At 41.7% G+C, this 22512-nt stretch overlaps 1 protein-coding gene across 5 annotated transcripts in view; it reads left to right on the top strand.

Moving 5' to 3' along the window:
• Positions 1 to 22512, top strand: part of POU2AF2 (POU class 2 homeobox associating factor 2) — a 484987-nt gene that overhangs the window by 299705 nt on the left and 162770 nt on the right. For 2 of the 5 annotated variants that reach the window (XR_014815236.1, XM_084976027.1), the window contains exons 1-3: positions 5829 to 11732; positions 11850 to 11958; positions 13543 to 13657. The gene's annotated coding sequence lies outside the window, so the exon portion shown is untranslated. Of the gene's footprint in view, positions 1 to 5828; positions 11733 to 11849; positions 11959 to 13542; positions 13658 to 15479; positions 18176 to 22512 lie in introns of those variants that run through there. The other 3 variants (XR_014815237.1, XR_014815238.1, XR_014815235.1) reach the window with 3 other exon arrangements.

The raw sequence follows: 22512 nt of genomic DNA on the forward strand, positions 1-22512 counted from the left end.
TCACCTCTTGGTCCATTAGTTTATTAGAGTGGCAAGAAAAGGTGGTAAAACAGCAATTACCTCCCATAGTTGGCCCCTGTGACCATCAGCCAGTGTAAGTATCACCAACCCCGATACAGGGGATCACTAGTTGAGTCTATAGGTCCACAAGCTGGGCAAGGATCTTCAAAGCCCTCTTACCAAGACTACCCTGAATCACAGAATGTCAGAAATAGAAAATAATTTGAAAGACTGTAATCAAAGCCTCAGTAACTCAAATATCCACAAGGATTAGATGTGTAACATGAATGTGTGAATCAGATGGTATGTCCAATAGGGAGTAGTAGGGTCTGTGGCAAAATTAAGAGACAACGCTTGTGCCTTATAGCATTTAAATCCAAATCTTATAGCATTTAAATCCAACACAAATTAAAAGTTGTGTTGATCAAACCAACTACATCCACCAAATGACTGTATTTGGCCCCAGCTGCCAGTCAGCAACCCTAACCCAACTCCCTTGTTGTAAATGTGACTAGAGGGTATAACTGCAGTCACATGGGCACATAGAGCACAAGGCACAATGGCTCAGCTTGCATGTTAAACTTCAAACTCCTCTCTGTCCAAGGGAACCCCAGTGGTTCCTGCGATGCATCACAACTTGGTATCTCAGTGACTGTGTGCTGTCTGCTCTGCTCTTTCTCTCTCTCTCTCCTCCCTATCTCTTCTTGGGTTGCTAGTCTCAAAGTTGTTGAAGAAACATCCCTCTGGCTGGTACTAAACTTGCTTTTGTGGAAACACCAATGTCTAGGGGCCTCAATGTCATCATTCCCCCGGCTACACAGAGGGGAGAATCTTTCTCTGTTCAACTCAGTTCCGTGCTTTGGCACCTGGACCCCAAAGCCACACTAAGTGAGCTCAGAACAGCAGAAGGCCTCCTGTAAAAACAGCCCTTATTTATGGCTTTTTTGCTCTGTATGCACCTCTCACACTCATTTCTGAGACAAATACGCAAACACCATCCATCTCTGTCAGAAAGAGGTGCAGTGCATACACGGTTCAAAGAGTGCCAAGAATCTTTTTTCCCCACCCACCCTGCTACCAAATAAACAAAAGCAAATCTGAAAAAGGCAGTGCTTTGACTAAAACATACACAGGTGTTTACATTAACTAAAAGAACCCAGCTTCTCTGTTTAAAACCTCAGCATTAGGAAAATTGTCAAGTCAGTGCAGTGAGTCAGGACTTGGTTTATTATAAGTCCTTGGTGCATCTCAAAGGCCTGTTTCATTGATCCTGCCAGAGCAAAGAAACCATCTTCTCCACGAAGTATTGAGTGAAACTTTGGGTAGCTTTCCACTGAAATGTTTCAGCTTCTACCCATAATACCTTAAACAAATCTTGGGGTTGAGTCTCATTCAGCAAATTTTGATATGTACCCATGAAGATTTTGAGATTTCAGATGTGTCTACAAATGATACCACCAAGAGAGTGAAAAGACAACCACAGAATGAGAGAAAATATTTGTAAATTATATATCTGATAAGGGACTTTTATCCAAAACATATCAAGAACTCTTACAATTCAATGATGAAAAGATTAACCCAAATTAAAAATGGGCAAAAATATCTGACTAGACAGTATCCCACTGAAGATAGCCAAATGGCCAATAAGCACATGAAAAGATGCTCAGTGTCATTAGTGATCAGGAAAATTCAAATAATAACTACGAGATACCACTTCATACCTACCAGGATGGCTATAATCCAAAAAGGCAAATAATAGCAAATATCAGTGAGGATGTGCAGAAATCGGTGCTCTCAGATATTGTTGATGAAAATTTCAAGTGTCAAAAATATATATATCTTTTTGCCTTTTCTTGAGCCGCTCCCGCGGCATATGGAGGTTCCCAGGCTAGGGGTCGAATCGGAGCTGTAGCCGCCGGCCTACTGCAGAGCCACAGCAACGCCGGGTCCGAGCCAAGTCTGCGACCTACACCACAGCTCATGGCAACGCTGGATCTTTAACCCACTGAGCAAGGCCAGGGATCGAACCCACAACCCCATGGTTCCTAGTCGGATTCGCCAACCGCTGAGCCACGATAGGAACTCCTGTCAAAAATATTTTGGCGTGGGAGTTCCTGTGGTGGCTCAGTGGTTAATGAATCTGACTAGGAACCATGAGGTTGCGGGTTCCATCCCTGGCCTTGCTCAGTGAGTTAAGGATCCGGTGATGCCGTGAGATGTCGTATAGGTTGCAGATGTGGCTCAGATCCCATGTTGCTGTGGCTGTGGTGTAGGCCAGTGGCTACAGCTCCGATTAGACCCTAGCCTGGGAACCTCCATATGCCACGGGAGTGGCCCTAGAAATGGCAAAAAGACCAAAAAAATGCAACCCAAATGCCTATATCAAATGGATGGAGGAATAATGTTAGATACATCCATTCAATGGAATATTATTCAGAAATAAAAAGGAATGAAATACTGATAGATTCTGCAACATGGATGAATCTTGAAAACAGTATGCTAAGTGAAAGAAGCCACTCACAAATGATTATTTATTGTACGATACCATTTATATGCTATATCTAGAATAGGCAAATCCTTGGAGACAGAAATACTGGTGGTAGTCTAAGACTTGGGGGAGATGTATGGCGAAGAAAAGGGAGTGACTGCTAATGGATCAGGATTTTTTTTGGGGGGTGATCGTTAAACATTTGCAAATATGCTACATGGCATTGAATTGTACACTTGAAATGAGTGAGCTGCATGGCATGTGAATTATCTCTCAAAAAGTTGTTTAAAATATTCTATTTATTTATTTAACCATAACATTTTTTTTATTTAGTAGAAAATTGACAGAACAGTGTAAACGGGCTATAATGGAATAAATCATTATAAAAATAAATAAATAAATAAATTAGAGCATAGTTGATTTATAGTGTTGGGTGTACACAAATGAACCTATCTACAAAACAGAAACAGATCACAGACATGGAGCGCAGACTTGTGGTTTGCCAAGGGGGAGAGGGGAGGGAGTGGGATGGACTGGAAGATCCGGGTTAGCAGATACAAACTATTACATTTAGAATGGCTAAGCAATGGGGTCCTACTATACAGCACAGGGAACTATGTCCAATCTCTTGGAATATAACATGATGGAAGATAGAGAAAAAGAAGGGGCGGGTGTGTGTGTATGTATGTATGTGTCTTTTTTAAAATAGAGAATGTACAGAATATCAAGAGGATTTCCCTGTGCTATACAGCTTACAGCTAAGTCCTGAGTTATCTATTTTATCTATGGGAGTGTGTATATGTTAATCTCAAACTGTTCATTTATCCCTCCCCCTCACATTTCCCCTTTGATAACCGTAAGCTTGATTTTGAAATCTGTGAGTCTGTATCTGTTTTATAAATAAGTTCTTTTGTATCTTTTTTATTAGATTCCACATATAAGTTTTTTATATATGTATGTATGTATATATATCTGATTCACTTTGCCATACACCTGAAACTAATACAACATTGTAAGTCAACTATAATGCAATAAAATTTTTAAAATGTTGGCTCCTCCCAATTCCCAGTTATAAAGAGTAGTGAGATCTATAGTAAAATTGCTATAGATATGGGTATAGATAAAAACACAAACTTTTAAATTTCATTATTATTTTACCTTCCATATTGAAATAGTTTGACTCACAAAAATTTTCCAGAAATAGTACAGAGAATTCCCATATACCCCTCTCCCAGCTTCTCCCAATGGTAATATCTTATATAACAGTGTATGTTATAGACACAAGTTTTTAAATCATCTCCTGGTGTTCTTCCCCAGTTCTTTGTGACACATTTTTTTGGTTGAAATGCCTCCCATCTGTTTTGTCCCTGCCTTCAAGTTTGCCAAAACAGGACAAAGCCTCCTTCACCACCCATACCACAAACTAAACAGTGCTTGAAATTCCTGAGTTTGTTGATGAGATGCCCATAAAAGGTATGTTTTGCCATCCTGTGCCCAGCCTTGGAAATGTCCCTCAGGAAGGCACAGCTCTGTGGCCAGATGCACCACGGGCTGCAAAGGACAGCCTCAGGCTGAGGGGTCAAGCAGGATAGTGTCTTCAGAGCCCAGAAATGACATCTGAGCTGTGTTTACCAGCCTTAAGAAGAAGGGGAGGAAGGACGACTGTGAATGAGAGTGTGAAAAGCTGCACTTGAACATTCATCTCCAGTGTGAGAAGTGATAAAGGAGGCTGATGAAACATGAAGTAAGGAAAGAATAAGTCAATAGCAATATCTGGGCCGTGACAGCCAAACTAGATCTTGGGAGCAAACAGAGACAGAATGCAATTCTCAAATGACTGAATGCAAATGTGAGAAAAATGAGAAATATTACCTTTGGCTTAGTGTCAAAGGTAATATCCAATCAATTCTAAGTTCAAAGCAAAATGCAAAAAATACAAGGAAGCATTGGGTCAGTCAAGTTGATTTGAATAGGAGAATGTAAAATATGAGTGGCCTCTTCAAAAAGAATTTTCAGAATTTTCTTGCCAAGCTCTCCTGGGACCACTGCCCTGCCATAGTTTCTTAGATGCTTTTCAGTTTAAGCTAAAACTCTGGCAACATAGAATAGTGGCCAAACCAGGCCTTTAAACCCCATCTATTCTAGCTGTATTATCTTGTACTAGTTACTGACCTGCTGTGTAATGCCTACTCCTCTGTAAAATGGGGAGACTAGCAATAAGAGCACCTACCCCACAAAGTGGTTGTGGAGACCTATGAGCATAAGCATAAGAGCAGCCAGCATAACCCTGGCTGGAAGATGCACCAATAAATGGTGGCTGTAATTAGCATGAGCACTGCTTTTCAGTGAAGCACCAAATCCATGCATGGCCTTGGAAGATCTCCGTTCCTCCAGCCGAGAATGACTAGCACCCCTATGAGCCCATCCTGATGGCTCTCCCACTGCGTCACTGAGATGGGAGAAGTGGGTGAAAGCTTAGACACTTTCTTCTCTCTACTAGTCTATCCCAATCCACTTCTGGACAATAAAGGGCAGTTAAAAGAGTCTTTAAAATATTTGCGAGTATAATCTCAACAACAGCCTAAATGAGGACCACTGGGAACCCAAAAGAACAGAGACCTCTTTCCTTTATTCCCACCCCATCTGTCTTGGAAGTAGCCAGTAGTAAATGAACTTTCTCAGAGGACCCATTGACACCAGGTGTCAGGCAGGATTTTGGACTGTCACTACTGGACTTTTCATCATGGATCTGTCATTGACAGACCTCTCCCCCATCTTCTCCGCTGTAGCTCCTCCCTGATATACCCAAATAAGAGGACTTCAGCATATTTCCTGAGTTTTCAGATGCCAAAAAACCACCACTAAATGGAAGAAATTAACTACTTGACAATCATGAGCACATAGTCCCCAGATATTCTGGCACCTAAAGATTGATCACCATCAACCAATCAGAGAATTGTGCACCAGTGGATCACATATCCTGGGATGCCCCTCCCTCACCTGGCCTTTAAAAAGGTTTTGCTGAAACCTTTCAAGGAATTCGGGGTTTTTCTGAGCACAAGTCGTCTCTTCTCCTTGCTGGGCCCTGCAACAAAACTTTCTCTGCTCCAAACGCCAAAGTTTCTATATTGTTGGGCCTCACTGTGCATAGAGCACAGATCCTTTATTGATTGTCACCCCCCTAATTCAGGAAAATGACAGTCAAGGATCCTTAGCTGAAATAACAGAGGTTCTAACTATCTTATCATAATTGTGCTACTTGTATTTTATTAGTAAAAAAAAATCAATTTTGTATGTCTAATTTAATTCTGATTGGAGGAAGGAAATTCTATGAACATATGTAGGAAAAAATTTAAGTTTTAGCTGCTAAAACAATTCCAAGTAAAAATAAATCAGGGCATAGTTTGATCACACAGGTATTCAGAGAGCTGATTCAGTCCCAGTACACATGAGCTGGAAAAAGTTGAGTAAACTGCTCAGGAAAGGGAGTTTCAAGTGCTCAGCCACACAGAAACAGCACTGAGACTGAGCAACTGGGCCTAAACCAAGATCCAGGAGCCTCTCTCTGGGCCTCCATTGTCTCAACTGCAAAATCGGGGTATCACCGAATCCAAAAACACAGATATCAATCAACTCTTTCGTAAAATCTGTTCAAAAGATTGCATTTATGATTCCAAGATACCTGTCCATGAAATCCGCTGCAGGGGAATGAGGGAGAGAAAAGGAAAGGGATCTCTGTCATGTAAGAGGTGGAAGCGTTTTGGGGAATAGCTCCGGGGGAGGGCTGCCTGGGCTCGAATCTTGGCACAGCCACTCGCTGGACGTGTGACAGGTCAAGGAGATCAATTAACTTCCTCTGTGCCTCAGCTGCAGCATCTATAAGACCTCATGGGGGTTGGCATATAGACAGTGTTAGAATGGAATGTGGCAGGCGATACGCATTCAGCAGGTATTATTTACATTTATTCTTCTTTTTCATACTTTCTACACAGATAGACTTAACCCAAGGAAACATTCAAGGTGGACCAGAAGGAAGGATCAGGCAAATAGTGTTATCTAGATGATAAAATGCTGGTTATATCTAAGGAGTATTTCGATGAGCAATAATCAATATTTGACACCCCGGGTGGTGCAGACACTGTCCTTCTAGGTGGATAGTAAGATGTCATTCCTCTGCTCATTCTGCAGATGAGGAAAGTGACATTAGAGTAAGTTGTCCAAACCCATAGGTAACAGAACCCCAATTCAATCACAAGTTCATCGACGCTTCCAAGTCCTGAGGTTACTGTCCTAGAGTGGCCTGGGGCTCTTCTCTGCACGCCTGGGCTGGTGGGCCCTCTGCTGGGCACTTTCCTTTCCACAGCGTCTCCAGGCCTCAGGACCCTTCAGAATGGGCCCCACCACCTCCATTCCTGGTCCCAAAGAGTCAAACCAAGCCTTCTGCTTTATGCCACCCAGTGCTCACCGGCCACAGGGAGGTGGGACGCATCTGAAATTTTTCAGAGTAGGAGTTGAGATGACATTGCTGACAACACTCGGATATATTTATTTCCAGCCATGCCAACTGGCACTCTGGCTCCTCGTTGTGAATAATGAGCCTCATTCAAGTTGGAAGGATGACTCATGGCCTGTCAGTGCTAACTAGTGAGGCTTGCTGACTGCAGCCTGAAGCGCTTGGGGGTGTCCGGGGACCCTCTCTTATAAGTGCCAGGGGGACTCCTACCCTCGCCTCCGGGCCTGAACATGGCTCATGGCTCAGGGCTTAGAGTGCCCTACGCCACTTCCCCCTCCGCCCTGCCCACTGTGAGAAGGCAATACAAGGAGAGATGCATACATGGCCTAATTATCCTAACTAATGGCCTGTCACAGCAGGAGAGACCATGAAATCTTTACCTGGGGGAGTGCCTAGGCTTGCATATTTATTGTTAATTACAACATCGCATAAAGTTACAAGAGGCTGGAATTTGCCTTGCTGTGACATTTAGGAATCCCAAATCCCCTTGTATTTTGTTTATTTTGGGTGAGTCTTCTTATTAGGCATGCTCTCCAGCAGAGCTGACCATTTGTGGTCACCACACATCTCATGTTTGCTTGGCTGCAGCAAGAAGCAGTCTGTTGCAATCAGTGGTCATTTGTATCTGCTTGGAAGATTCATAGGGAGCGGCTGTTATAGCAGAAAACAAGTTTCTAAGATGAAGTTGCAGGGCTCAGCTCTGCAACCAACCTGCTTGCAAGTATGTATGGTCCCTTTACTTCTCTGGTCCTCACTTTTCAAATGTGGTTTTTTTAAATTATGGGTGACTTAGGTGATTCCTAAGGATTTTGAGATAATCAAGTCTATCCTTTGGTGTAGAAACATCCACACCTGAGCCTTGCCAAGGGGAAACTATTCAGTTTATTTTTAAGATTTTATTAATTTTTTTCTTTTTTCAGCTGTACCTGTAGCATAAGGAATTTCCCAGGGTAGGGGTCAAATTAGAACTGCAGCTGCCAGTCTACGCCACACCCACAGCCACAGCCACAGCCACAGCAACGCTGGATCCTTAACCTACTCACCAAGGTCAGGGATCAAACCTGCATCCTTATGGACACTATGTCAAGTTCTTAACTGGCTGAGCCACAACGGGAACTCCACTATTCAGTTTAAAATCCTGCAGAGAGAAATGTTTTCTGGCCTCTCCCTTCTTCTCCCATGGTCCCAGTTCCTGAAATAGACACGTTTTCCTAGAAGCAGGGTGCTTTCTTGGGCATGGTCTTCTTGGCACCCTTTCTACAGCATTAGCTGTGTTCTCCTAAAGCCTGAGCCTATTATCATAAACCCATCCTGCTCTTCCTCTCCTATTAGAGCTTCTGGGACTGTGGAATTAGATAACCAGGGGCAGAAGAATTGTCCCACTCCTGCATAGAAAACCTGACCCTTAGAGGTAGGAGAAAAAGTCAGGGAAATTGTTTCTCCACCTCTCCTCCCAGGCTAAACCCCATGTGTGCTGCAGGGGATGCCATAAAAAGTGAGTAAGATCAAAGACTTTGGAAACATATGGACAAAGTTTCAGTTCCCAGCCCCACCCTTTCTACTTGTGTGTTATTAGATGAACACTCTCTCCAAGTTCTATATCCTTGTCAGTGGAATAAGGATGGAAATACCTGCCTGGCAGGGTTTGAAGAATAACTGAGAAGAACACAAATAAAGGGCCTACGATCACTCAGACATTTCTAAGAAATTATCAGAACCAAAATCTAAGTCCCCTGATTACCAACCAGGTCCCTTTTTCTGCATTTTGAAGGTAGGATGGACCCTTCCTTTCAAATGAGGGTCTCCCGCCTCTTCTGCCCCCATCTTTACTTCCTACTCAGAGGTTGTACTGTCTGGACTCCCAGAAATACAGGCCCATTTGAGGATCCCAAGCGTGATTTTGAAGGGCACTATTTAAGGTGAATCCTGACTGCAGGTGGGGCATTCTGGGGCAGGCAGGTTGTCAGTAGTTTGAAAATCCAGGGAGGCCCTGGAAATGGAAGATCGTGGTACACTCTGGGGAGCAGAAAGGGGAATGGTGCTATTCTGTTTGCACAAAGACCTGCAGGGCCATCCTGACTCTGAGAGAAATGCCATGTCACCTAGAGACCAGATAACACTCATTCACCCCCCCAGTCTCTCAACGATGGAAACCAGCAGCCCTCAAAAACGTTTCACTAGGAGTTCCTGTTGCGGCAGAGAGGAAATGAATCTGACTAGTATCCATGAGGATGCGGGTTTGATCCCTGGCCTCTCTCAATGGTCAGGGATCTGGCGTTGCTGTGAGATGTGGTGTAGGTCGCAGATGATGCTCAGATCCTGTGTTGCTATGGCTGTGGTGTAGGCCAGCAGCTGTAGCTCCTGTTCAACCCCTATCCTGGAAACTTGCTGGTACAGTCCTAAAAAACAAAAACAAAACAGAGCAAGTTTCATTTGGCCCACACAGTGGTTTTGAAAATTCATATCAGTTGGCAAGATTTAAAAATTCAGAAAATGGAGTTCCCTGGTGGCACAGTGGGTAATGACCTGGAGTTGTCACTGCTGTGGCTCTGGTAACTGCTATGGCGAGGATTTGATCCCTGGCCCTGGAAATTCTACATGCTGCAGGTATGACCCCCCCCCCAAAAAAACATATATATATCAGAGAGTACACATCAGAATTCAGGTTTACAGTTTCTTTTTTTAATCTGAATATTCCTGCATGGCAGCAATTGTGCAGTGTGGCGTAGATGCAGCCCTTTAGGCTAGGAGCTGTCTCCCCAGCCTCTGTCCTTCCCACCATTATAACTCATCTTCTTAATGTGTTACTCAGTGGCTCTGCCAAGAACCTGATTCATTTAACAAATCTTATGCCAGGTACTGTGCTGGGAACTAGCACAAAACAGACTAGTGAGATATGCAAACCATAACAGCAGAACCCAGGAGCTCTAGCAGATATAGACAAAGGGCTGTGGGAATCCAGAGGTGGGAAAGACCAGTAGCCTAACAGAAATCACACCTATCATGCATCGAGTGCTTACTACATGCCAAGCATTTTGCCTGCCTGAGGAATCACTGATGGATTCTCAAGAAGGCCTCCCTTCAAGAATAAGAAAAGTATCAGCTAGAGAGAGATGTTTCAGACAGCATCGCATATTCAAAGGCTTGTAAACAAGGCAAGTGTGTTCAGTGAAGGAATAAAAACTGTGATGTGGTTGCAGCCTGAGTTGCATGAGTGGCTGGGACAAGAGAAGGAGCTATAAACTAAGTTTGGGACTAGAGTGGGCCTGAGCTCTATCTTCTGATGACCAATGGTAAGCCATCCAGATTTCAGCTGGCTGCTCATGGCCCTTCCTGAGGGCAGGCTTAAATAGAAGTAAGGGCTCAAGGATCCTGAAAAGGAGGAGGGGCAAAGGCATGGAGCCACTGCTCTGTCTGGACCTTTGGGAAAGGATGCTGCTGTGAATTCACCCTAGGCTGGTCCCTACCATCCCTCATCCAACTCTCCTATAAAGTATGTTCAGGGAATTCAGAGTTGCGTATATATTAGTCTGAGTCCAACATGATAAGGAAGGTAAAGCCAGTGCCAAACATACTGACAATGCATTTGAAACTGGATGTGATCCCTTTCCCTCTGTCTTGGAGTTGATCATACCCCCCATCAGAACAGATGTTTGAGTCTTTGTAAATGGCTAAGAATGTACATCTCTCCACTCAAAGCCATGCTTAAAATACTTTTCATAAATATGTGCTTTCATCATTGCTCCTTCTAGCATTTTCTCTATTTTTTCTTAAATCTTTCTTTGTGAATCACTTCTTTTTTGGCAACACCCCTTCACACTAATATGCAAAGGGGGTCACAGAGCAGGTCTGGGGGCACTTTGCCATGCAGATTATTTAGGAAAAGCAACACGAGAGCCCTTTGGGAAATTCTCGCATGTAACTAAATCAGAAAGTAATATCCTGTTTTGTCTGCACTCTTCACTAGTCCTCATGTGTCCTCTAGAGGAATCCTGGAGTTTCTCCCCGCTGGCCTGGCTAAAAGATAAACAAACCTCTGGCTCCCAGCCGGACCCTAGAGCCGTCCTAGGGAATTACACTGAAAACAAAGTGTTGTCAACAATGAACCAAAAAGATGGAAACAAAACCTTAAATTTCAATTCTTGGAGCAGAAATTTTGAGTTCTGCATGAAGGACAAGTATTTATATCAAGAGTAAATAGTTGACTCAAATTTTTCATTTATGAAGGTCTGTTTTTTAGCTTCCAGTACTTTCAAGAACTTTCCAGAATACTCGCTGTCAATATCAAGCAGTTGAGAGAAAATATAAGAGCAAAAATCCACTGGTAATTCAGCAAGCATTTTTAAAGAATTTTAATTCTAATATGTATCTGCCCATTGAAAATGGCAACACACATACATGTGAAACATCTCTCTTCTGCTTGGTCTGAAGCATTGTGGTCAATTACTTAGCATTTTGATCATGGAGACCTTTGCAGGATTTTTCTTTTCCACACTCCATCCACAACAGGAGTCCTCCACCTACAGATTGAAAATCACCATGACTCAGAAGAAACAGCAAGGGTACAATGTTACAATGTTTTGTGTTTCTTTTAGGTTTGTTTTTCTGTTGTGTCAAAGAACAGAATTCACTGTGATCTCGGTAGAAAACTATTGGGCTGTGGTGAAAGTCCTGTAACACTGAGCTTTCTGTCTGCCTCCCTCCTGTCTGAGATATGAGTCTTCCCAAAGGGTAGGAAATTTTGAACGTCTCTATTATCATTTACTTCATCCTTGGATAGTCTTGTTTTAGGGTCTGTGGTGCCATGCTTAGCACTGAATATGAATAAAGAGCTGATATCACTTTCAGGAGCTGGTATTCCAGGAAGGATCAGGACTTATTATAAGAAGAAACATAGGAAGGAGTTCCCATTGTGGCACAGCAGAAATGAATCTGACTAGTATCCATGAGGATGCAGGTTTGTTCCCTTGCCTTGCTCAGTGGGTCGGGGATCCAGCGTTGCTGTGAGCTGTGGTGTAGGTCAGAGATGCAGCCCGAGTCCCACATTGCTGTGACTGTGGCATAGGCTGGCAGCTGTGCGCTGATTAAACCCCTAGCCTGGGAACATTCATGTGCCTCAGGTGCGGCCCTAGAAAGAAAAAAAAAGAAGAAGAAGAAAGAAAGAAACATAGTAATGATGCCAGAAAGGGAATCCCAGGTAAACAAGATCCCAAAGTTCCATAAGGAACTTAGCAATAAACCACATTCATTATTTTATTGTGCATAGATGTGCACTCTGGCCTCAAGGGAGTGAAAGAAATAAAGTGGAGGCATTTCGAGCTTATTCCAGCTTATTCTGTGCTGGGAGGCACAGAAATCTAAATGATGAACTCCAGGAGAAGCACAAATGAAGTGTCATAGGCCTGCAGAGGTGGGAAATGAGATCTGGATAGGCTTACAAAGGATGCAGTGTTTGAGTTGGGCTTTAAAAGGCAGCTAGATTTGGACAAGACTTTAAATCTCATGCCTCCTATAGTGTTTGTGATTTGGGACCAGAAATTAGAGTTTTGGGGACATAGTCTCTTGGCTTTCACTTAATCAGGGAAGGTTTTTCAGTAGAGGATGAGTAAAGGAGTCTTTGAAAGAAGGCAAAAGGCATACCTCTTCTACCAGACAAGAGAGTTAACAAGCCTCCACACTGTGTGGGCTAGTCACAAAGATTCAACTCCAGTCTACCTGAATGAATGACTCTTCCGGTCAGGTGCTGAACTGTGTCCTTCTCAAATTCATAAGTTGAAGTCCTTGTCCTCAATACCTGAGAATGTGACTATATTCAGAGATAGGGTCTTTCAAAATGAAATGAAAGTAAAATGAGGAGTTCCCGTCGTGGCGCAGTGGTTAACGAATTCGACTAGGAACCACGAGGTTGCGGGTTCGATCCCTGGCCTTGCTCAGTGGGTTAACGATCCGGCGTTGCCGTGAGCTGTGGTGTAGGTTGCAGACGCGGCTCGGATCCCGTGTTGCTGTGGCTCTGGCATAGACTGGCTGCTACAGCTCCGATTAGACCCCTAGCCTGGGAAACTACATATGCCGCGGGAGCGGCCCAAGAAATGGCAAAAAGACAAAAAAAAAAAAAAAAAAAGAAAGTAAAATGAGGTCATATCAGTAGGTCCCAATCCAGTCTGACTTGTGTCCTTCTAAGAAGAGGAGATTAGAACACAGACCATGTGAAGAGAAGAGGTAACTGAGAAGAACAAGCCTGACCCCTTATTGATTGTATTTCTTTAGTCATAACCTTTGTGCTCTGTTGCTATTTAGTCATCCTTGTTCTGCACCTTTTGTAAAAGAATATTGCCTATAGCCTGAAATATATGGGAGAGCCATTCTCAAATGTCTCAAGTTTGCAGCAACTAGTCATGCCCCCTCCCCTTTGGTATAAAAGAAGCCTGAATATTAACTCGGGTAAGATGGTTATTGGGACCCTAGTCCACTGTCTTCTCAGTGTGCTGGCTTTCTGAATCAACTAATAACTCATCTCTCGATTTACCGGCCTCTTGTGCAGCAAGCAGTACGAGCTTGGGCTTCATAACAGAGAAGTTCTACAAACCAAGGAGAGGGGTATCAGAAGAAATCAAGCCTGCTGAAACCTTGACCTTGGACTTCTGGTCTCAAGAACTGTAAGGAAATACATTTTTCTTCTTTGTCTCCCAGATGTGTGGTGCTTCATTATGGCAGCCCTAGGAAACTTAAACCTTCCCTGCCATACAATTTCCTGATCTTAAACTCATGATGTCGTATAGATAAGCATTTTTTACTACACGTAATTATGTAAAAAACAAAACAAAACAAAAACAAATAAAAACCCACCAAAACAAACAAACCATCAACAGTTTATACCTAATCACCTCTCTGGCTTCATCTTTCGCAGTCCTACACTACTTTCCATCCCACCATCAGCTTTCTACTTTTACTTTCTCACTCAGAAACAAGTTGCTTGGAGATTTCTTGCACTCACAAGAAGATTTATTACCTTATGCCTTTTTTCTATATCTTCCTCTTGCCTAGAATATTCTTAAGCTTTCTTGTTTATTTAGAGAGTTCCCTATATATAATTCTTCAAACCTCAGATCATAAGCATGCCCTCTGAGCAGACTTCCCTGACCTTCTCTATTTAATACTTAATTCAATATTTAATTATATCCTGAACATAATTATGTTGTTACACTTATAGTGATATGTAAATTTCTGAAATACTGAGCTCTTTTATGGACTATATCTGGTTCATCTGTGTAGGCCCCGTACCTAGTACAGATCCTAGCACACAGCAAATACTCAATAAATGCTTATTCAGAAGAACTAGAATTGAGTAGATAATAATCAAATAAATTCACATTCATGTATTTATTTAGTTATGTATTTATTTATTTTTTCTTTTTATGGCCATATCTGCAGCGTATGGAAGTTCCTAGGCTAGGAGTTGAATCAGAGGTGCAGCTGGGGCCTACACCACAGCCATAGCAACACTGGATCCAGCTGTATCTGCAGCCTACACCACAGCTTGCAGCAAAATGGGATCCTTAACCCACTGAATCAGGCCAGAGATTGATCTATTGTCTCACAGAGACAATATTGAGTCCTTAAACTGCTGAGCCATAATAGCAATACCTAAATTCTCATTTAAACATACATTTTCTACATAGCAAACTCTGAAGTGGGATTGAACACAAAATTGGGTCTTTTTTGCTTGTAACTACATTAATATAGCATTTAACTGCTTATCAAACACTTTTACTATTATGACATACATATGTTAAGAACTAAAAATGACCCTAGATCCTGGGTCAAGCATCAAATGAAGTGAAGAAATGAAGCGAAGAAATAGCTAGTCAACTGGAAAATATAGAACTAAAACAGACCCTGACATCTGATCCAGTGCTCGTCCCAAATTCTAGTCATTGTTTCAGGCCCAGATCAAGTCCCAGGTCCTTCCTGGAGCCTTTTCTGATTGCTCCAATCCATGCAAATGCCTCTCTTCTCTGGAGTCACTTTTGGCCCACCTTACATTAGCTCTTGCTCTTGTTCTCACGAACAAAGCTCTGTAACTCTTTTCAGAACAGGTCACAAAGTCAGGAAGACTTAGATCCAAATCCCAGCTCTTCAGCCACACACATGCACACATTCATATGCACACATAGACAAATGCACATGTACACATGCATACTGACCAAATATAAACTGGGTGGGGGCTTCAAAGAAAAGGGAGATTTAGAACATTTGCAGGCAGGATGACTTCTCTCAGGCTACAGAAGATCAAAGAGCTTCAATATGGGGCAGAAGTAGGCTTATCCCAGGATGTGGCAAGTGAATCCTTTAGTAAATCTTCTTCATAGACCATTTGAAGGGGCAGAGGTATGAGAAAATATGGACCATTTAGCTCTTCTGGCTACTAGGAAAACAATTCTCCTTAGGCTATTTAACAACCTTACCCATTTCTCTAAGTTTTAGGTGCACCCTGAAGGGCAGAAGGTGAGGAAATCCTACTTTTATCGCTACCCCTTCTTAGACTGCTCCACCAAGATTGCCTGGTGCTGGTTTGAGGGGGTGCACAGGATATTCCATGAATTACCTACAGTAGGTTGTGGCCAGCAGAGCCCTGGAAGCCTGAGGTCACCCTTGTAACCTGGGGCCTACTGAAAGCCATGCACTTTACCTTGGGAAATGCATGTAGGGTTGTGCAGTCATGTCCAAAACAATATAAGGAGCGAGCTGTCAGAGAAAAAACACTAACTGGAACATGGACCAGAATCCATCCAACTGCATGTGACTGAAGCGAAGACAGCTTTAGAGTTTGGTTAGAAGAATGAAAAACCCCTAGAGATAGCCCACAAGAAAGGTATAGATGGAAAGTCTTGAGTTTAGAAAAACGTAAAACTATTTTTGCAAGAAGCTGAAGCATGGAAGAGAAGGAATTTGTCAAATGAGCAAACAAAAAACAGTTACATACTCTAAAATTTGTAGAAAGTATTTTTCATAAGGAAAAAACCTCAGGTCTTCTGAGAGGGCTAAAATTGAATCTTATAGAACAAGTGAATCTTTCTGAGATACAGTAAGATAACCAGCTGGACAAAAGAAGAGTCAGAAATTGGAGACCACTTACAAGGTCCGTCAAAAAGGGCTTTAAACTATGCCCCAAGCTAAATGTTTTCCTACAAACTCTTGAAAAAGAAGGTAACAAAATATGTATTAAATCTGATGAAGAAGATAAAAAGAAATATTGAAGATTATATCAGAACTATTTTGAGGAAGAATGTGTCTTGATGATCAAAAGATGCAAAGATTGAAAAGGACCTTCAGAAACTTAAATTTTAAGTAACGGCCAAACTGTAAGAAGGAAATGAAAAGTAACCTCACAAGTAGAGGCAGAAGACAGCTTAGAGAAGAAATGCCCCCACAGATGGGAACATCATCCATGCCCTGAGAGGTTGGATTTCTGTGGAAATACATAAGACAATGCTAGCAGAAGAAAATATGAAGACTCGTGTGTCCTTTGCAAAACTGTTAATAACAAAACTCCTATGTGGTTAATACATGAAATGCCAATAACTTAGGAGGAGACAGCCCACAGAGGAGACCAGAATGAAGCAAATGTTACATCTGAAAGAGTTGTTGAGGCTTTGATAATCCAATTATAGCATCTGGCCAGCCTGGAAAGACTCAGGGATTCTGATCATATCATGGAGGCAGGAGCCATAATCTAATGGGATGGCTCAGGGATCCAGGGTCCAAAGTGCCCAATGTGGATCAGATGTCCACTGTATGAGGCCCAGATCCCAGGACAATGATCTTGCCTTCTGTCGACCTAATCCTGGTTCTTCCTCCAGATGGCTTACCCTACCACTCACAATTCTGGTCTTCTCTTAGGACCAACTTAACACAAGTTTTATCTATCTATCTATCTATCTATCTATCTATCTATCTATCTATCTATACATTTTTAACTTAGAGTTGTTTTACACTTGTGCCAGTTTCTGCTGTATAGCATAGTAACCCAGTCATACAGCCTATACATTCTTTTTCTTATATTATCTTCCCTCATGATCTATCCCTAGAGATTGGATAGAGTTACCTGTGCTATACAGTAGGACTTTATTGCTTATCCTTCTAAATGTAATAGTTTGCATCTACCAACCTGAAACTCCCTGTCCATCCCACTCCCTTCTCCTCCCCCTCGGCAAACCCAAGTCTGTTCTCTATGTCTGCAAGTCTATTTCTGTTCTGTAGATAGGTTCATTTGTGCCATGTTTTAGACTCCACATTTAAGTGATATTATCATAGGATATTAACATGCCTTCTTTTGGTGGAGCTTAAGGTCCAACATCCTCAGAAGCAGTGTCCGGTGGAAAGGATACTAAAATTGCTCTTGAAAACTTACATCCTATGGCTCCATCACTTCCACTTAAAAGTGGAGCAGCTAGCCAAGCTTCTTTCCTTCGTGTAAGGATCTAGGCAGGTGTCCCATATTGGAAACTGATTCATGGAGGCAGTTAAAGAGGGGACTCTCCTGTTTTTTCCACTCCTCCAATAAACTCGGAAATTACTTCCTACCCAGGGGAACTTCCAGATCACTGCTTCCTCCAATAGCACTCAGTACCATCTGTGCATCAAGGAAGAGTCCTTGTCATCTTTGCTACCAGTTTCTGAAAGGAGTAAGAAACCTATAAAACCTGTAAAAACCTGTAAACCTATAAAAGCCTGATTTCATCTTCAAGTGCAACTTTTTTTTTACAAATCTAGGGAAAGAAAGTTTCTCTCTCTTTTCTAGAGTCATTTTAAATTCTTCTATTTTAGTTTTATTGCTTTCGTTTAAGTGATTGTACTTTTCTTCAAATTGAAACTTGACAGAATGATAAAACTGAAGGGAGTATTTCTATGAGTGGACATTATTGTTAGGATCTTAATATACTCCTTAGGAAATATAAGTATTGTAGTTTAGAGTAATTAGTCCACCATAATGTAAGCAATAAGAATTTTTTGGAGTTCTTTTGTGGCACAGTGAGTTAAGAATCTAGTGTTGTCACTGCAGCATCCTGGATCACTGCTGTGCTGCAGGTTCAATCCCTGGCCTGGGAACTTCCGCATGCTGAGGACATGGCCAAAAAGAAACTCCACCACCACCACCACAACAACAACAAAAACTAAAGAATTTTTCATGGATAGCTCAGCAACTAGATTCATTTGATGTTTTGAAGACTATTTCTATTTGCCAAGAACTCTACTTACTATAGTTATGAAAAAATGTATAAGTAGCTTGAAGTTTATATAGATAAACTGTTACTGATTTTAAATAAACAAATATTCTCCCCTTAACAATAGCTAGAGTAGAGGGCAGGGGTGACGCATACATATCTTTCATGTAGGCAGTAGGCCTTCAAACACTATCTATTAAATGAAAAAATTAATAGATTGTTGAATTTCATTAAGTTGCTTTTGTCTTTATTACCTCTATTTAATTTCATGCCTATCACAAAACAGTTTTCTAATTTACTAAGTCAACTATTCTGAACCACAGCAATTAGCATTTCCCTGGTAGATTTGTGAGCAAGACCAGTCTCTTCATTTTGGGTTTCCCAGTCTTCAGCTGTTGCTGAGTGTATTTGGTGATTAATCTGTTTTAATAACTCCAGTGGTAACAGTTAGGAGCTAGCATGATGCTAGTACCAGACACTGTGCGCCAAACACTATGCCAACCACCTGACATGTATTATTTTATTCAGTTTTTCATAAGCTCTACAAGATACGTGCTCTTTTTTTCTTCTTTATCTTAAGAGACAAAGATGTTAAATTACTGGGTAGCAAGTGAATAAACCATTGAGTTTCTCTGTCTCTCCCTTTCTCTGTCCCTCTCTCTGTCTCTCTCTGTGACTCCAAAGCTCAAGTTCCTGTTCACTGTGCTAAGCCCACCTCAGTAACAGGGAAAAACGCAGGTTCAGAGGACACGATGTCCTGTGCATATGAAGTATATGTTGTATGGACCCACCTTCAAAAGCCCTGTACTTTCAGTACAATTATTTAATAGCACATATGGCCTTTGGCCAAGCCATTTATACTTCTTTGCCTGAGCTCCGTTCTGCTTCATGGTCCATGCTCATTTATTAGGATGAATGTAATCCTGCCCCATAAACCTGAGTAATGCATTAACTCAAACTCTTTAGTTCTTCAATATGGATCACCAGCTTATCTAACGCTAAGAACTATATCTTCTAAAAGAATTACCAAATTCCATTACCAAGGATATCTTCTAGTCTAAAGCCATTATTGATTAATTCCAGAAAATATTTGATAAATCTGAACCAAAATTCTGCAGAAAAACAACGAATCAATTTGTTGTTGTTTGTGTCTCTGAAGGGCATCATAAATTTTAATGTGGTGAGTTTCAGTTACATTCTTGCTTGACTCCATACCTAATAAGAAGTTCCAGATGAATTTCTGGGTTATCATAAGGAAAGTTTAAGAAAACTTTCTATTGTGTTTTTTTTCTTCAGTATTATATGTAGAAAATCATATAACTTTTTTTTACATATAGCAGACAATGCTGATTAAACACAGCTCATAAGGTACAGCATTGTTTTCATCACTGATTCTTTCTCTGGATGTTCTAATTTCTGGAATTTAGAGAATTGGCTAATTTTGAATAGAGAAGTGAGAAATCAACGGGTGACATAGTTGTTTTCAATTTTCGCTAGCCAGTTTCTCTTTGCTGAGAGCCAACGACTGGCAATCAAGAATCTACAGCATCATATCCTGTCACATTCCCTAATGAAATTAATCCTGGTATAGAAGCTGACAAATAATAAAATATCCTAAGCAGACAGTTTCTAAAAGAAATGGGGGGAAAGGAATGGGAATCTTAGCAATGCAGAACAATTTGTTTATGATAATTGGGAACTAGCTGGTACAAAACAACAGGAATTGAAACTTGGAGGGCAATGCTTTGGAAATCCATGAAAACCTCAACTTTCTAAAAGGGCTAAAATTGAATCTTACAGATCGAATGAATCTTTCTAGAAATGCTTGACTGTGAGAGAGTTACGATGAATGTTAAAAGTAGCATAAAATTAGCACTGTCATTTCTGCCTAGATTAATTCTTTCTTAAATGCATTGTTGTATAAGATCCAGGAAACTGCCTGTCCAGACAGTATCCACATGCAGCTGAATCCTTAGGCTGCATTTCTGAGTACAATTATTTGCCCTCTTTCCCAGTACTGGAGGGAGGCAGGATCTGAAATGAAACAGAGGCTGCCCAACGGTACAGAGCCCAGGGTGCTGAATTCACCATGAAGGCACTGGGGAAACAGGTGGACTGATGCTCTGCTGGAAGGCTGATTACCCAGCCTGTTTCATGGATGCTGCTGGAAGATCCCAGCTGTCTTTCCATTTTTCTCCTTCCTTGCTGAAATCCTTTTATCTATCTGTTACTGCTCATCCCCTAGAAAAAAAGCCATGATGCGCAAAATTAAGAAACATGGAGGGAATTACAAACATCCTAGAAATTTTATAGCATTCCTTTTTAAAATAAATTCTCAACTTACATTTTGAAAGGGTGCTCAGTAGTCTCTTTCAGATCATTTTAAATATGAGTCTTTAGAAGTGAAGCACAGCTCTAGGTATTAAGCATACAGTGACTGGGAGATAATTCTCTGGGGTCTAGGGCATGTTGGCACATCTTGCAAGATGAGGCATTGACTATCCTTTGTTCTGGACTATCTTTAAAAGAGTATGTATAGCAAACAGCCTTGGAAAATGTCTCCCTCCGAGAAAAGGGAAAACATGTTTACTGCTCATTGGAGGAAGGATAGACGGGGGGGTTTGGGATTAGCATGTGTATACCATGGTATATGGAATGACTAGCCAATGAGGATCTGCTTTATAGCACAGGGGACTCTACCCAATATTCTGAGATAATCCATGTTGGAAAAGAACCTGAAAAAGAGTGGATGTGTTTATACATATAACTGAATCACTTGGTTGAAATTATCACAACATTATAAATCTACTATGCTTCAATAAAACTAAAAAAAATGGAAAAAGACTTCATTTAAAGATATGTTTTTTGTAACTGTGTATGGTAATGAACATTAACTAGATTTGATGATCATTTTACAATATATACAAATAGCAAATAATTATGTCGTATACCTGAAACTAATATGTTTGTGTCAATAAATACCTCAATTAAAAAAAAAATTCTCTAAGAGATGAGTTGAGAAAAACTCTCCAGAAGAACCTTTGTAGCTCTATATGGGGTCCACTGCATGAGGACCCCAGTACAGTGCGGGCATGAAGTCCTGCTGACACAAAGAGAGAGACCTTCTTTCTGAGCCTGCATTTTGCAGTTTTGTAACTTATATGCTATATCTTTACAACACTTATATTATTGGAAAGAAAAAAAGATATGGATCCCCCTAGCTGCCGGTCCCTCTCCTATAATGAAACCCACTGCATGCACAGGTGACTATTTGGTCCCATCTGCATCACCCCCTTGGCCCCGCAGCTGCAGGGGCAGCGCCTCACTTAGCTGATTCACCAGAGCTCCTCTGTGCCATCATATCACTCTCCTGCCTGAGACACAGGCCATGCATTACACACCGTCCCCTCCACCCTTTCTTTGTCCTTTGTAGTATTCGTTTACTTGTATGTCTTTCTCATAAGCCTGTAAGCAATTTGGAGAGCAGGATATCGTATTCCTTTTTATGTCTAGTGCTTTCACAAATAAAAGACAGTCACTAATTAAAATGACTTTTGATTTTACATAGAGAGATAGTGCAGACAAAGTCATTAATATCCATTACCTTTGCAAGGGAAAGAGGAGGGCATTTTGTCACAAAGGCCATCCTTCCCCTGCCCCATCTATCCTTCCTTGCCATTGCTGTTCTGATTTTTTTTCTGTTTACAGCCACACTCATGGCATATGGATGTTCCCAAACTAGGGGTCCAATTGGAGCTGCAGCAGCCGACCTCCATCACAGCCATGACAACACCAGATCCGAGGCGCATCTGTGACCTACACTGCAGCCTGTGGCAACAGGACCTTTAAACCATTGAGAAAGGCCGGGGATCGATCCCGCATCCTCATAGAGTCTACATTGGGTCCTTAACCCACTGAGTCACAGTGTTCTGATATTTGAACACCCTCCTGCATGTACTACTTTGTTAAGAGCCAGAAAGAAAAGTTAGCTTCGCGACCAAGGTGCTGTTCGGAAAATAACTTAGAGGCAGGAGAGGAGTCACCTGATGAAGGGGCCTTGGAGACCTGAGTGACTCAAAGAAGTGCACTGGTCACTGTGGACAAGGGGTTGATCAGAGTCATCTAGGCACTTCCAGGGAAGAGCTTTACAACATAACACATGTGGGTGTGTAGACAGCAGGGCAAAATTTGCACAGGGAAGGCTCTGGGACCACATTAAATTTCTATAGGATGCAGACAAGAGGGATGAAGTGACTGCAGGAAAAAAAAAAGAAGGCCTTATTTAA

This window comes from Sus scrofa, chromosome 9 (genome assembly GCF_054392235.1).
Source record: "Sus scrofa isolate SSC_HxYL_T2T_F1_AM1 chromosome 9, Sscrofa_HxYL_maternal_Yorkshire_Landrace_v2.0, whole genome shotgun sequence".
Lineage (NCBI taxonomy): Eukaryota > Metazoa > Chordata > Mammalia > Artiodactyla > Suidae > Sus > Sus scrofa.